The 16,209-nt window shown below is 53.9% G+C and overlaps 1 pseudogene across 1 annotated transcript; it reads right to left on the bottom strand.

Moving 5' to 3' along the window:
- Positions 1 to 409: 409 nt before the first annotated feature.
- LOC143955164 (ubiquitin carboxyl-terminal hydrolase 48 pseudogene) lies at positions 410 to 10,188 on the bottom strand (annotated as a pseudogene). Its single transcript, XR_013269786.1, is given in 3 exon segments — positions 410 to 567; positions 850 to 970; positions 9,972 to 10,188. The product of XR_013269786.1 is annotated as a ubiquitin carboxyl-terminal hydrolase 48 pseudogene (transcript).
- Positions 10,189 to 16,209: the final 6,021 nt, after the last annotated feature.

Raw genomic sequence — 16,209 nt, 5'->3', positions numbered from 1 at the left:
AGAAGCAGCTTTCCTTGTCAGTAAACAATGGGGAGTGTAGACACTTGCAGAGGGGCCGGCAGGACTGCCTTGTCTTATTAACCCCTTCAATACCGACCTTCAGCTTTCATTGCTGGGACTTTCAATGACTTTCATGCTACAATGTATCCATGTGATATTTTTATCATATTTCTCACACATTTAATCACTGTGAACATTTTTTTATTTTTTGCAGAAAATATCTCGCTAATGGGCACTGGCGGGCAGCACTGATTATCAGCTCTCCTCCCAGGACTGGTGTGGTGGGATAGTAGCGGTCCATCACCGGGACCCCTGGAGGGGACGCCAACTCCGCCACGTGATACCTGAAAGCCACCAAGACTGAGTGCTGTACTCTGTACACCCCCCAGAGCAGAGCCTGCAGTCCCACCTTTGTCCTCCAGGATGCACTCCTCCGCCTTCTCCACACTGGAGGAATCCTCGTACAGGTAGAGCGCCCTCCGCAGCTCCATGTTCAGGAACCACACCTGTACAAAGGTGTTCACATAACATGTGGCCCCCCAGATTGGTCAACCCCACAAACGTGTCCTACAGGAGAGAGAGAATGGTGAAGGTCAACGGGGCGACAACCCAACAACCCTACACCCCTCCCCCCCCAACACAGACCCGGCCTCGTGACACCCCCCCCAACACAAACCCGGCCCCGTGACACCCCCCCCCCACACACACAAACCCGGCCCCGTGACACCCCCCCCCCCCCCCCAACACAGACCCAGCCTCGTGACACCCCCCCCCCCCCAACACAAACCCGACCCCGTGACACCACCCCCCCACCACACACTCGGCCCTGTGACATCCCCCCCCACTGACCTTCTTGCGTCTCTCACAGTTGGGATCATCGATATTATGGAAAGTGTTCTCATCGATCTCCCCCAACCACACATGTTCCCCGACTCCAACCAGACAATTCGGGTTCCCCTTACAGTTCCTCCTATAGAGAAAGAGAGACGTCACTATATACAGAGAGGGGGGGGAGAGACATCACTATATACAGAGGGGGGGGGGAGACGTCACTATATACAGAGGGGGGGGGAGAGACATCACTATATACAGAGGGGGGGGGAGAGACATCACTATATACAGAGGGGGGGGGAGACGTCACTATATACAGAGGGGGGGGAGAGACATCACTATATACAGAGAGGGGAGGGAGAGAGACGTCACTATATACAGAGAGGGGGGGAGAGACATCACTATATACAGAGAGGGGGGGAGAGAGACGTCACTATATACAGAGGGGGGGGGGAGAGAGACGTCACTATATACAGAGGGGGGGGGAGAGACGTCACTATATACAGAGAGGGGGGAGAGACATCACTATATACAGAGAGGGGGGGAGAGAGACGTCACTATATACAGAGAGGGGGGACAGAGACGTCACTATATACAGAGAGGGGGGGGAGAGACGTCACTATATACAGAGAGGGGGGGGGAGAGACGTCACTATATACAGAGAGGGGAGGGAGAGAGACGTCACTATATACAGAGAGAGGGGGGAGAGACATCACTATATACAGAGAGGGGGGGGAGAGAGACGTCACTATATACAGAGAGGGGGGGAGAGAGACGTCACTATATACAGAGAGGGGGGGGAGAGAGACGTCACTATATACAGAGAGGGGGGAGAGAGAGACGTCACTATATACAGAGGGGGGGGGGGAGACGTCACTATATACAGAGGGGGGGGGAGAGACATCACTATATACAGAGGGGGGGGGGGAGACGTCACTATATACAGAGGGGGGGGAGAGACATCACTATATACAGAGAGGGGAGGGAGAGAGACGTCACTATATACAGAGAGGGGGGGGAGAGACATCACTATATACAGAGAGGGGGGGAGAGAGACGTCACTATATACAGAGGGGGGGGGGAGAGAGACGTCACTATATACAGAGGGGGGGGGGAGAGACGTCACTATATACAGAGAGGGGGGGAGAGACATCACTATATACAGAGAGGGGGGGAGAGAGACGTCACTATATACAGAGAGGGGGGGAGAGAGACGTCACTATATACAGAGAGGGGGGGGAGAGACGTCACTATATACAGAGAGGGGGGGGAGAGACGTCACTATATACAGAGAGGGGAGGGAGAGAGACGTCACTATATACAGAGAGAGGGGGGAGAGACATCACTATATACAGAGGGGGGGAGAGACGTCACTATATACAGAAAGGGGGGGGGAGAGACGTCACTATATACAGAAAGGGGGGGGAGAGACGTCACTATATACAGAGAGGGGGGAGAGAGACGTCACTATATACAGAGAGGGGGGGGAGAGACGTCACTATATACAGAGAGGGGGGGGAGAGACGTCACTATATACAGAAAGGGGGGGGGGGAGAGACGTCACTATATACAGAAAGGGGGGGGGGGAGAGACGTCACTATATACAGAAAGGGGGGGGGAGAGACGTCACTATATACAGAGAGGGGGGGAGAGAGACGTCACTATATACAGAGAGGGGGGGGAGAGACGTCACTATATACAGAGGGGGGGGGGAGACGTCACTATATACAGAGGGGGGGGGAGAGACATCACTATATACAGAGAGGGGAGGGAGAGAGACGTCACTATATACAGAGAGGGGGGGAGAGACATCACTATATACAGAGAGGGGGGAGAGAGACGTCACTATATACAGAGGGGGGGGGGAGAGAGACGTCACTATATACAGAGGGGGGGGGAGAGACGTCACTATATACAGAGAGGGGGGGAGAGACATCACTATATACAGAGAGGGGGGGAGAGAGACGTCACTATATACAGAGAGGGGGGGACAGAGACGTCACTATATACAGAGAGGGGGGGGAGAGACGTCACTATATACAGAGAGGGGGGGGGAGAGACGTCACTATATACAGAGAGGGGAGGGAGAGAGACGTCACTATATACAGAGAGAGGGGGGGAGAGACATCACTATATACAGAGAGGGGGGGAGAGAGACGTCACTATATACAGAGAGGGGGGGGAGAGACGTCACTATATACAGAGAGGGGGGGGAGAGAGACGTCACTATATACAGAGAGGGGGGGAGAGAGACGTCACTATATACAGAGGGGGGGGGGGAGACGTCACTATATACAGAGGGGGGGGGAAGAGACATCACTATATACAGAGGGGGGGGGGAGACGTCACTATATACAGAGGGGGGGGGAGAGACATCACTATATACAGAGAGGGGAGGGAGAGAGACGTCACTATATACAGAGAGGGGGGAGAGACATCACTATATACAGAGAGGGGGGGAGAGAGACGTCACTATATACAGAGGGGGGGGGGGAGAGAGACGTCACTATATACAGAGGGGGGGGGGGGAGAGACGTCACTATATACAGAGAGGGGGGGAGAGACATCACTATATACAGAGAGGGGGGAGAGAGACGTCACTATATACAGAGAGGGGGGAGAGAGACGTCACTATATACAGAGAGGGGGGGGGAGAGACGTCACTATATACAGAGAGGGGGGGGGGAGAGACGTCACTATATACAGAGAGGGGAGGGAGAGAGACGTCACTATATACAGAGAGAGGGGGGGAGAGACATCACTATATACAGAGGGGGGGGAGAGACGTCACTATATACAGAAAGGGGGGGGGGGGAGAGACGTCACTATATACAGAAAGGGGGGGAGAGACGTCACTATATACAGAGAGGGGGGGAGAGAGACGTCACTATATACAGAGAGGGGGGGAGAGACGTCACTATATACAGAGAGGGGGGGGAGAGACGTCACTATATACAGAGGGGGGGGAGAGACGTCACTATATACAGAAAGGGGGGGGGAGAGACGTCACTATATACAGAAAGGGGGGGGGGGAGAGACGTCACTATATACAGAGAGGGGGGGAGAGAGACGTCACTATATACAGAGAGGGGGGGGAGAGACGTCACTATATACAGAGAGGGGGGGGAGAGACGTCACTATATACAGAGGGGGGGGGGGAGAGAGACGTCACTATATACAGAGAGGGGGGGAGAGACGTCACTATATACAGAGGGGGGGGAGAGAGACGTCACTATATACAGAGGGGGGGAGAGAGACGTCACTATATACAGAGGGGGGGAGAGAGACGTCACTATATACAGAGGGGGGGGAGAGAGACGTCACTATATACAGAGGGGGGGGGGGAGAGAGACGTCACTATATACAGAGGGGGGGGGGAGAGAGACGTCACTATATACAGAGGGGGGGGGGGGAGACGTCACTATATACAGAGGGGGGGGGGGGGGGAGACGTCACTATATACAGAGGAGGGGGGGGGAGACGTCACTATATACAGGGGGGGGGAGAGACGTCACTATATACAGAGGGGGGGGGAGAGACGTCACTATATACAGAGAGGGGGGGAGAGACGTCACTATATACAGGGGGGGGAGAGACGTCACTATATACAGAGGGGGGGGGGAGAGACGTCACTATATACAGAGAGGGGGGGAGAGACGTCACTATATACAGAGAGGGGGGGAGAGACGTCACTATATACAGAGAGGGGGGAGAGACGTCACTATATACAGAGGGGGGGGGGGAGAGACGTCACTATATACAGAGGGGGGGAGAGACGTCACTATATACAGAGAGGGGGGGAGAGACGTCACTATATACAGAGGGGGGGGGAGAGACGTCACTATATACAGAGAGGGGGGGGAGAGACGTCACTATATACAGAGGGGGGGGGAGAGACGTCACTATATACAGAGGGGGGGGAGAGAGAGACGTCACTATATACAGAGGGGGGGGGAGAGAGAGACGTCACTATATACAGAGGGGGGGGGGGGGGAGAGAGACGTCACTATATACAGAGAGGGGGGGAGACGTCACTATATACAGAGAGGGGGGGAGACGTCACTATATACAGAGAGGGGGGGAGACGTCACTATATACAGAGAGGGGGGGGAGACGTCACTATATACAGAGGGGGGGGAGACGTCACTATATACAGAGGGGGGGGGAGAGAGACGTCACTATATACAGAGGGGGGGGAGAGAGACGTCACTATATACAGAGGGGGGGGAGAGAGACGTCACTATATACAGAGGGGGGGAGAGAGACGTCACTATATACAGAGGGGGGGGGGAGACGTCACTATATACAGAGGGGGGGGGACGTCACTATATACAGAGGGGGGGGGGGAGAGACGTCACTATATACAGAGGGGGGGGGAGAGACGTCACTATATACAGAGAGGGGGGGAGAGAGAGACGTCACTATATACAGAGAGGGGGGAGAGAGAGACGTCACTATATACAGAGAGGGGGGGAGAGAGAGACGTCACTATATACAGAGAGGGGGGAGAGAGAGACGTCACTATATACAGAGAGGGGGGAGAGAGAGATGTCACTATATACAGAGAGGGGGGAGAGAGAGATGTCACTATATACAGAGAGGGGGGAGAGAGAGACGTCACTATATACAGAGAGGGGGGGAGAGAGACGTCACTATATACAGAGAGGGGGGAGAGACGTCACTATATACAGAGAGGGGGGGAGAGAGACGTCACTATATACAGAGAGGGGGGGAGAGACGTCACTATATACAGAGAGGGGGGAGAGAGAGATGTCACTATATACAGAGAGGGGGGGAGAGAGACGTCACTATATACAGAGAGGGGGGAGAGAGAGACGTCACTATATACAGAGAGGGGGGGAAGAGAGATGTCACTATATACGGGGTGTGGGAGACATTACTATATAAAGGGGGGGGGCGTCACTATATACAGGGGGGAGGAATGGCAGTTGCACACACAGATGATGATGATGGGGGGGGGAGGAATGGCAGTTGCACACACAGATGATGATGATGGGGGAGGGGAGGAATGGCAGTTGCACACACACAGGATGATGATGATGGGGGAGGGGAGGAATGGCAGTTGCACACACAGATGATGATGATGGGGGAGGGGAGGAATGGCAGTTGCACACACAGATGATGATGATGGGGGAGGGGAGGAATGGCAGTTGCACACACAGAGGTTGATGATGGGGGAGGGGAGGAATGGCAGTTGCACACACACAGAGGATGATGGGGGGAGGGGAGGAATGGCAGTTGCACACACAGAGGTTGATGATGGGGGAGGGGAGGAATGGCAGTTGCACACACACAGAGGATGATGGGGGGAGGGGAGGAATGGCAGTTGCACACACAGAGGTTGATGATGGGGGAGGGGAGGAATGGCAGTTGCACACACAGAGGTTGATGATGGGGGAGGGGAGGAATGGCAGTTGCACACACAGAGGATGATGATGATGGGGGAGGGGAGGAATGGCAGTTGCACACACAGAGGATGATGATGATGGGGAGGGGAGGAATGGCAGTTGCACACACAGAGTCTGATGATGGGGGAGGAATGGCAGTTGCACACACAGAGGATGATGAGGGGGAGGGGAGGAATGGCAGTTGCACACACAGAGGGTTGGGATGATGGGGGGGGGAGGAATGGCAGTTGCACACACAGAGGATGATGATGGGGGAGGGAATGGCAGTTGCACACACAGAGGATGATGATGGGGGAGGAATGGCAGTTGCACACACAGAGGAGATGATGGGGGAGGGGAGGAATGGCAGTTGCACACACAGAGGTTGATGATGGGGGGGGGAGGAATGGCAGTTGCACACACAGAGGATGATGAGGGGGAGGGGAGGAATGGTAGTTGCACACACAGAGGATGATGATGGGGGAGGGGAATGGCAGTTGCACACACAGAGGATGATGGGGGGAGGGGAGGAATGGCAGTTGCACACACAGATGATGATGATGGGGGAGGGGAATGGCAGTTGCACACACAGAGGTTGATGATGGGGGGGAGGAATGGCAGTTGCACACACAGAGGATGATGGGGGGAGGGAGGAATGGCAGTTGCACACACACAGAGGATGATGGGGGGAGGGGAGGAATGGCAGTTGCACACACAGAGGATGATGGGGGGGGGGAGGAATGGCAGTTGCACACACAGAGGATGATGATGGGGGAGGAATGGCAGTTGCACACACAGAGGATGATGATGGGGGAGGAATGGCAGTTGCACACACAGATGATGATGATGGGGGAGGGGATGAATGGCAGTTGCACACACAGAGGTTGATGATGGGGGGGAGGAATGGCAGTTGCACACACAGAGGATGATGGGGGGAGGGGAGGAATGGCAGTTGCACACACACAGAGGATGATGGGGGGAGGGGAGGAATGGCAGTTGCACACACAGAGGATGATGGGGGAGGGGAGGAATGGTAGTTGCACACACAGAGGATGGGGGGGGAGGGGATGAATGGCAGTTGCACACACAGAGGTTGATGATGGGGGGGAGGAATGGCAGTTGCACACACAGAGGATGATGGGGGGAGGGGAGGAATGGCAGTTGCACACACAGAGGATGATGATGGGGGGGGATGGCAGTTGCACACACAGAGGATGATGGGGGAGGGGAGGAATGGCAGTTGCACACACAGAGGATGATGGGGGAGGGGAGGAATGGTAGTTGCACACACAGAGGATGGGGGGAGGGGATGAATGGCAGTTGCACACACAGAGGTTGATGATGGGGGGAGGAATGGCAGTTGCACACACAGAGGATGATGGGGGGAGGGGAGGAATGGCAGTTGCACACACAGAGGATGATGATGGGGGGGGAATGGCAGTTGCACACACAGAGGATGATGGGGGAGGGGAGGAATGGCAGTTGCACACACAGAGGATGATGGGGGAGGGGAGGAATGGTAGTTGCACACACAGAGGATGGGGGGGGGAGGGAGGAATGGCAGTTGCACACACAGAGGATGATGGGGGGAGGGGAGGAATGGCAGTTGCACACACACAGAGGATGATGGGGGGAGGGGAGGAATGGCAGTTGCACACACAGAGGATGATGGGGGAGGGGAGGAATGGCAGTTGCACACACAGAGGATGATGGGGGGAGGGGAGGAATGGCAGTTGCACACACAGAGGATGATGGGGGAGGGGAGGAATGGTAGTTGCACACACAGAGGATGGGGGGGGGAGGGAGGAATGGCAGTTGCACACACAGAGGATGATGATGGGGGGGGGGGGGGAATGGCAGTTGCACACACAGAGGATGGGGGGGGAGGGAGGAATGGCAGTTGCACACACAGAGGATGATGGGGGGGAGGGGAGGAATGGCAGTTGCACACACAGAGGATGATGGGGGAGGGGAGGAATGGTAGTTGCACACACAGAGGATGATGGGGGAGGGGAGGAATGGTAGTTGCACACACAGAGGATGATGGGGGGAGGGGAGGAATGGCAGTTGCACACACACAGAGGATGATGGGGGGAGGGGAGGAATGGCAGTTGCACACACAGAGGATGATGGGGGAGGGGAGGAATGGCAGTTGCACACACACAGAGGATGATGGGGGGAGGGGAGGAATGGCAGTTGCACACACAGAGGATGATGGGGGAGGGGAGGAATGGTAGTTGCACACACAGAGGATGATGGGGGAGGGGAGGAATGGCAGTTGCACACACAGAGGATGATGGGGGGGAGGGGAGGAATGGCAGTTGCACACACAGAGGATGATGGGGGAGGGGAGGAATGGTAGTTGCACACACAGAGGATGATGGGGGGAGGGGAGGAATGGCAGTTGCACACACAGAGGATGATGGGGGGAGGGGAGGAATGGCAGTTGCACACACAGAGGATGATGGGGGAGGGGAGGAATGGCAGTTGCACACACACAGAGGATGATGGGGGGAGGGGAGGAATGGCAGTTGCACACACAGAGGATGATGGGGGAGGGGAGGAATGGTAGTTGCACACACAGAGGATGGGGGGGGGAGGGAGGAATGGCAGTTGCACACACAGAGGATGATGATGGGGGGGGGGGAATGGCAGTTGCACACACAGAGGATGGGGGGGGGAGGGAGGAATGGCAGTTGCACACACAGATGATGGGGGAGGGGAGGAATGGTAGTTGCACACACAGAGGATGATGGGGGAGGGGAGGAATGGCAGTTGCACACACACAGAGGATGATGGGGGGAGGGGAGGAATGGCAGTTGCACACACAGAGGATGATGGGGGAGGGGAGGAATGGTAGTTGCACACACAGAGGATGGGGGGGGGAGGGAGGAATGGCAGTTGCACACACAGAGGATGATGATGGGGGGGGGGAATGGCAGTTGCACACACAGAGGATGGGGGGGGGAGGGAGGAATGGCAGTTGCACACACAGATGATGGGGGAGGGGAGGAATGGTAGTTGCACACACAGAGGATGATGGGGGAGGGGAGGAATGGCAGTTGCACACACAGAGGATGATGGGGGGAGGGGAGGAATGGCAGTTGCACACACAGAGGATGATGGGGGAGGGGAGGAATGGTAGTTGCACACACAGAGGATGATGGGGGGAGGGGAGGAATGGCAGTTGCACACACAGAGGATGATGGGGGAGGGGAGGAATGGCAGTTGCACACACAGAGGATGATGGGGGAGGGAGGAATGGCAGTTGCACACACACAGAGGATGATGGGGGGAGGGGAGGAATGGCAGTTGCACACACACAGAGGATGATGGGGGGAGGGGAGGAATGGCAGTTGCACACACAGAGGATGATGGGGGAGGGGAGGAATGGTAGTTGCACACACAGAGGATGGGGGGGGGAGGGAGGAATGGCAGTTGCACACACAGAGGATGATGATGGGGGGGGGGAATGGCAGTTGCACACACAGAGGATGGGGGGGGGGAGGGAGGAATGGCAGTTGCACACACAGAGGATGATGGGGGGAGGGGAGGAATGGCAGTTGCACACACAGAGGATGATGGGGGAGGGGAGGAATGGTAGATGCACACACAGAGGATGATGGGGGGGGGGGGGAGGGGAGGAATGGCAGTTGCACACACAGTAGAAGGCGGGAAGCCCCTCTCTCCCCTCCCCTCCCCCTCTCTCTTTCTCCCCTCCCCCTCTCTCACCGGCACACCCCCCGCACACACGGCTCTAGGAGGACTCGGTAGGCGGTCTCTATGTGTTCCCGGGTCACCTCCTCCGGGCGGACGGAGTCGGTCCATCTCCAGGCCGCCTTCTCCAGCTGGAGCCGGGAGCCATAGCGGCCTGACAGACGACGGCGGCGCCTCACACGCACCAACCAGGCGGCGTCATGACGTACGGACGTCGCGGCCAATCGCAGGAGAGCGCGGGATGTGCTGACCCCGCCCACTAGCGAGTTGGGAAGTCTGACTGAGCGCGCCGAGAAAACGGGGCGGGGGCTCAGAGTGGATGAGTATAGGGCGGAGAATGACAGGGGAAGGGGCGGGGCTCAGAGTGAATGAGTATAGGGCGGGGAGTGACAGAGGAGGAAGGGGCGGGTCGGGGCTCGGAGTGGGTGTGTCCTGAGACACTGGCTGTCCAATCACGGTGTCCTGTGGTCATTATACGGGACTTTCTGTCTCTGCGGACGACTTGTAATGGGCGGGGTCTCTTCTTATTTCCATACTTTGGTCTATAACAACGGTAACCAACGTGAGATCTCCACCAGCAGAGGAACTACAAGTCCCATGAGGCATTGCACGCCTGTGACAGTGAAAACATGGCTCCCGTGGTAGAGGGATGATGGGAATTGTAGTTTCCATCGGTCCCTATAGAGGGGATGAGGCTCTTCACCTCTGTACCTGGCTGAGGAACATTTGGGGCGGTGGTCTGCATTCCAATGACCAAAATTCATCCTGTGCCAGGAGAAGAGGGTCAGAGCGCCCCCCAGTGATCGTCCGGAGGTTCCTCCTCAACCGACATGGGCTGATCCCACCTTCCTGAGATCACCCCGCCGAGGACCCGCCATCACCCCGCCGAGGACCCTCCATCACCCCGCGAAGAACCTCTGAGAACCCTCCATCACCCCGCAAAGGACCTCTGAGGACCCTCCATCACCCCGCAAAGGACCTCTGAGGACCCTCCATCACCCGCAAAGGACCTCTGAGGACCCACCATCACCCCGCCGAGGACCCTCCATCACCCCGCGAAGAACCTCTGAGGACCCTCCATCACCCCGCGAAGAACCTCTGAGGACCCTCCATCACCCCGCCGAGGACCCTCCATCACCCCGCGAAGAACCTCTGAGGACCCGCCATCACCCCGCCGAGGACCCTCCATCACCCCGCGAAGAACCTCTGAGGACCCTCCATCACCCCGCGAAGAACCTCTGAGGACCCTCCATCACCCCGCTGAGGACCCGCCATCACCCCGCTGAGGACCCGCCATCACCCCGCCGAGGACCCTCCATCACCCCGCGAAGAACCTCTGAGGACCCTCCATCACCCCGCGAAGAACCTCTGAGGACCCTCCATCACCCCGCGAAGAACCTCTGAGGACCCTCCATCACCCCGCGAAGAACCTCTGAGGACCCTCCATCACCCCGCAAAGGACCTCTGAGGACCCAGCATCACCCCGCAAAGGACCTCTGAGGACCCTCCATCACCCCGCAAAGGACCTCTGAGGACCCACCATCACCCCGCAAAGGACCTCTGAGGACCCTCCATCACCCCGCAAAGGACCTCTGAGGACCCACCATCACCCCGCAAAGGACCTCTGAGGACCCTCCATCACCCCGCAAAGGACCTCTGAGGACCCGCCATCACCCCGCTGAGGACCCGCCATTACCCCGCCGAGGACCCTCCATCACCCCGCGAAGAACCTCTGAGGACCCTCCATCACCCCGCGAAGAACCTCTGAGGACCCTCCATCACCCCGCGAAGAACCTCTGAGAACCCTCCATCACCCCGCAAAGGACCTCTGAGGACCCAGCATCACCCCGCAAAGGACCTCTGAGGACCCAGCATCACCCCGCAAAGGACCTCTGAGGACCCTCCATCACCCCGCAAAGGACCTCTGAGGACCCAGCATCACCCCGCAAAGGACCTCTGAGGACCCTCCATCACCCCGCAAAGGACCTCTGAGGACCCTCCATCACCCCGCGAAGAACCTCTGAGGACCCAGCATCACCCTGCAAAGGACCTCTGAGGACCCGCCATCACCCTGCAAAGGACCTCTGAGGACCCTCCATCACCCTGTGAAGGACCACTGTCCTCTGAGGACCCACCATCACCCCGCGAAGAACCTCTGAGGACCCACCATCACCCCGCGAAGAACCTCTGAGGACCCGCCATCACCCCGCGAAGAACCTCTGAGGACCCACCATCACCCCGCAAAGGACCTCTGAGGACCCGCCATCACCCCGCGAAGAACCTCTGAGGACCCAGCATCACCCCGCAAAGGACCTCTGAGGACCCGCCATCACCCCGCGAAGAACCTCTGAGGACCCACCTTCAGCCTGTGAAGGACCTCTGTCCTCTGAGGATGAACTTTCAACCTGTGAAGGACCTCTGTCCTCTGAGGATGAACTTTCAACCTGTGAAGGACCTTTATCCTCTGGACCTCCTCTCCCTGTCACCCTACCTGGATCCCCTTGGCTGAGCTTGCTGTCAGATGGGGAATCACCTGACCCCTGCTGTACCTGGACTGCTGCCATGTACTGAACCTAATGCTTGTTGTGCCACATCGCTGCCTACCTACCCCGCTGTGCCCAAATTTCTGCTTACCTATCCCCGCTGTGCCACATAGCTAAATACGTACCCCGCTGTGCCCAAATTTCTGCCCATCTACCCAAACTGTGCCACATCGCTGCTTACCTACCCCGCTGTTCTCAAATTTCTGCCTAACTACCCCAGCTGTGCCACATCGCTGCTTACCTACTCCGCTGTTCTCAATTTTCTGCCTGACTACCCCCACTGTGCCACATCGCTGCCTACCTACCTTGATTTGCCTCCATCACACAGTTACTGACCAACTATATACACCGACTGACAATACTGGCACTGACTGACCAGTACTGGCACTGACTGACTGACCGGTACTGGTACTGACTGACAATACTGCCACTGGCTGACATTACTGGCACTGACTGACTGACAATATGGGCACATACTGACACTGACTGACAATACTGGCACGGACTGACACTGAACTGTATACACTGACTGACAGTACTGATACTGACTGCAGTGATCATTGTATTGCCACAGAACAAGGACTTAGATCAGTGGTCTCCAAACTGTGGCCTCATGTGGCCCTTTGCTTGTCTTTATCTGGCCATTGAGGCACTATTCCTCCCACTGAAACGAGACACTATTCTGCCAACTGACAACAATGAGGCACCATTTCTCCTACTGACAGCAACAAAAGGGCACCATTTCTCACACTGACATTAATAAGGGGGCACCATTTCTTCTACTGACATCAACAGTGGGGCACTGTTCCTCCCACTGACACCAATAATGGGAAACTATTACTCCCAATGATACAAGACACTATTCTGCCAACAATGGGGCACCATTTATCCTACTGATACACCAACAACGGGGCACCATTTCTCCCATTGACATCAATAAAGGGGCACCATTTCTCCCACTGACACAAACAATGGGGCACTATTCCTCCCACTGATACGAGACACTATTCTGCCAAATTACAACAATGGGGCACCATTTCACCCACTTACACCAACAATGGGGCACTATTACTCCCAATCATACAACGATCACTATTCTTCCTTCTAATACCAAATGTGGCAATGGTGTTTGCTTCCACTGATGCCAGGAACATTTCCATTCCCGCTGGCCAAATTCTGTCCCCCCTAAAGTCTAAAAGACGGTAAACTGGTCCTTTGTTTAAAAAGTTTGGGTACCCCGACTTAGGTCATTGTATTACCACAGAACGGGGCCTTAGATCATTATATTACCACAGAATGGGACCTTGGGTCATTGTATTACCACAAAACGGGGCCTTAGATCATTGTATTACCACAGAATGGGACCTTAGGTCATTGTATTACCACAAAACGGGGCCTTAGATCATTGTATTACCACGGAACGGGGCCTTAGATCATTATATTACCACAGAACGGGGCCTTAGATCACTATTACCACAGAACGGGGCCTTAGATCATTGTATTACCACGGAACGAGGCCTTAGATCATTCTATTACCACAGAACGGGGGCCTTAGATCATTGTATTACCACAGAACGGGGCCTTAGATCATTGTATTACCACAGAACGGGGCCTTAGATCATTGTATTACCACAGAACGGGGCCTTAGATCATTATATTACCACAGAACGAGGCCTTAGATCATTATATTACCACAGAACGAGGCCTTAGATCATTGTATTACCACAGAACGAGGCCTTAGATCATTGTATTACCACAGAACGGGGCCTTAGATCATTCTATTACCACAGAACGGGGGCCTTAGATCATTGCATTACCACAGAACGGGGCCTTAGATCATTATATTACCACAGAACGAGGCCTTAGATCATTGTATTACCACAGAACGAGGCCTTAGATCATTATATTACCACAGAACGGGGCCTTAGATCATTGTATTACCACGGAACGAGGCCTTAGATCATTCTATTACCACAGAACGGGGGCCTTAGATCATTGTATTACCACAGAACGGGGCCTTAGATCATTATATTACCACAGAACGAGGCCTTAGATCATTATATTACCACAGAACGGGGCCTTAGATCATTATATTACCACAGAACGAGGCCTTAGATCATTGTATTACCACAGAACGAGGCCTTAGATCATTGTATTACCACAGAACGAGGCCTTAGATCATTGTATTACCACAGAACGGGGCCTTAGATCATTCTATTACCACAGAACGGGGGCCTTAGATCATTGTATTACCACAGAACGGGGCCTTAGATCATTATATTACCACAGAACGAGGCCTTAGATCATTATATTACCACAGAACGGGGCCTTAGATCATTATATTACCACAGAACGAGGCCTTAGATCATTGTATTACCACAGAACGGGGCCTTAGATCATTGTATTACCACAGAACGGGGCCTTAGATCATTCTATTACCACAGAACGGGGGCCTTAGATCATTATATTACCACAGAACGGGGCCTTAGATCATTATATTACCACAGAACGAGGCCTTAGATCATTGTATTACCACAGAACGAGGCCTTAGATCATTATATTACCACAGAACGGGGCCTTAGATCATTGTATTACCACGGAACGAGGCCTTAGATCATTCTATTACCACAGAACGGGGGCCTTAGATCATTGTATTACCACAGAACGGGGCCTTAGATCATTATATTACCACAGAACGAGGCCTTAGATCATTATATTACCACAGAACGGGGCCTTAGATCATTATATTACCACAGAACGAGGCCTTAGATCATTGTATTACCACAGAACGGGGCCTTAGATCATTGTATTACCACAGAGCAGGGACTTTAAGTCCCTGATTGCCGCCATTACTGCGAAAAAAAATAAAATAAAGATATCCCATAGTTTATAGACATAATTGTGCACAAACCAATCAACACGCTTATTGAGATTATTTTTTATTTCTTACCCAAAATACATATTCACCTAAATTGATGAAGAATTTCATTTTTTTTAAATTTGATGTTTTATAGCAGAAAGTAAAATAATATATTATTTTATTTATATATATATATATATCTATTCGTGGGGGGAAAAAGGACATCAATGTTATTTGGGTACAGAGTTGCATGACTGCGTAATTGTCAATTGAAGTAATGCAGTACTGTATTGCAAAAAATGGTCTGGTCATTAAGGGGGGGGGGGGTAAATCTTCTGGAGGGAAAGTGGTTAATATCATGTATTTAAATGAAACATTTTTTTTCCCAATAAGCTACTTTTTCACTGAGCAGTTTTTAAAGCACTTTTGCATTAAATTTAAAAAAAGCGCAGGAAAAGCTGAAGAAAAATGCATTCCTTTTAATTCAATGTACAGTATCTGACAAAAGTAAGTACACCCCTCCATCACATTTGTGTAAATCTTTTCTTCCATCTTTTCATGTGTCAACACTGAAGAAATGACACTTGTCTACAATGTAAAGTAGTGAGTGTACAGCTTGTATAACAGTGTAAATTTCCTGTCCCCTCAAAATAACTCAACACACAGCCATTAATGTCTAAACCGCTGGCAACAAAAGTCAGTACACCCCTAAGTGAAAATGTCCAGATTGGGCCCAAAGTGTCAATATTTTGTGTGGCCGCCATTATTTTCCAGCACTGCCTTCACCCTCTTGGGCATGGAGGTCAGCAGAGCTTCACAGGTCACCACTGGAGTTCCCCTCCCCCATGAT

The sequence above is a fragment of the Lithobates pipiens genome, unplaced genomic scaffold, assembly GCF_037356315.1.
Source record: "Lithobates pipiens isolate NorthernLeopardFrog02 unplaced genomic scaffold, aLitPip1_a1.2 Scaffold_344, whole genome shotgun sequence".
NCBI lineage: Eukaryota > Metazoa > Chordata > Amphibia > Anura > Ranidae > Lithobates > Lithobates pipiens.
This window is presented reverse-complemented; position numbering and strand designations above follow the sequence as displayed.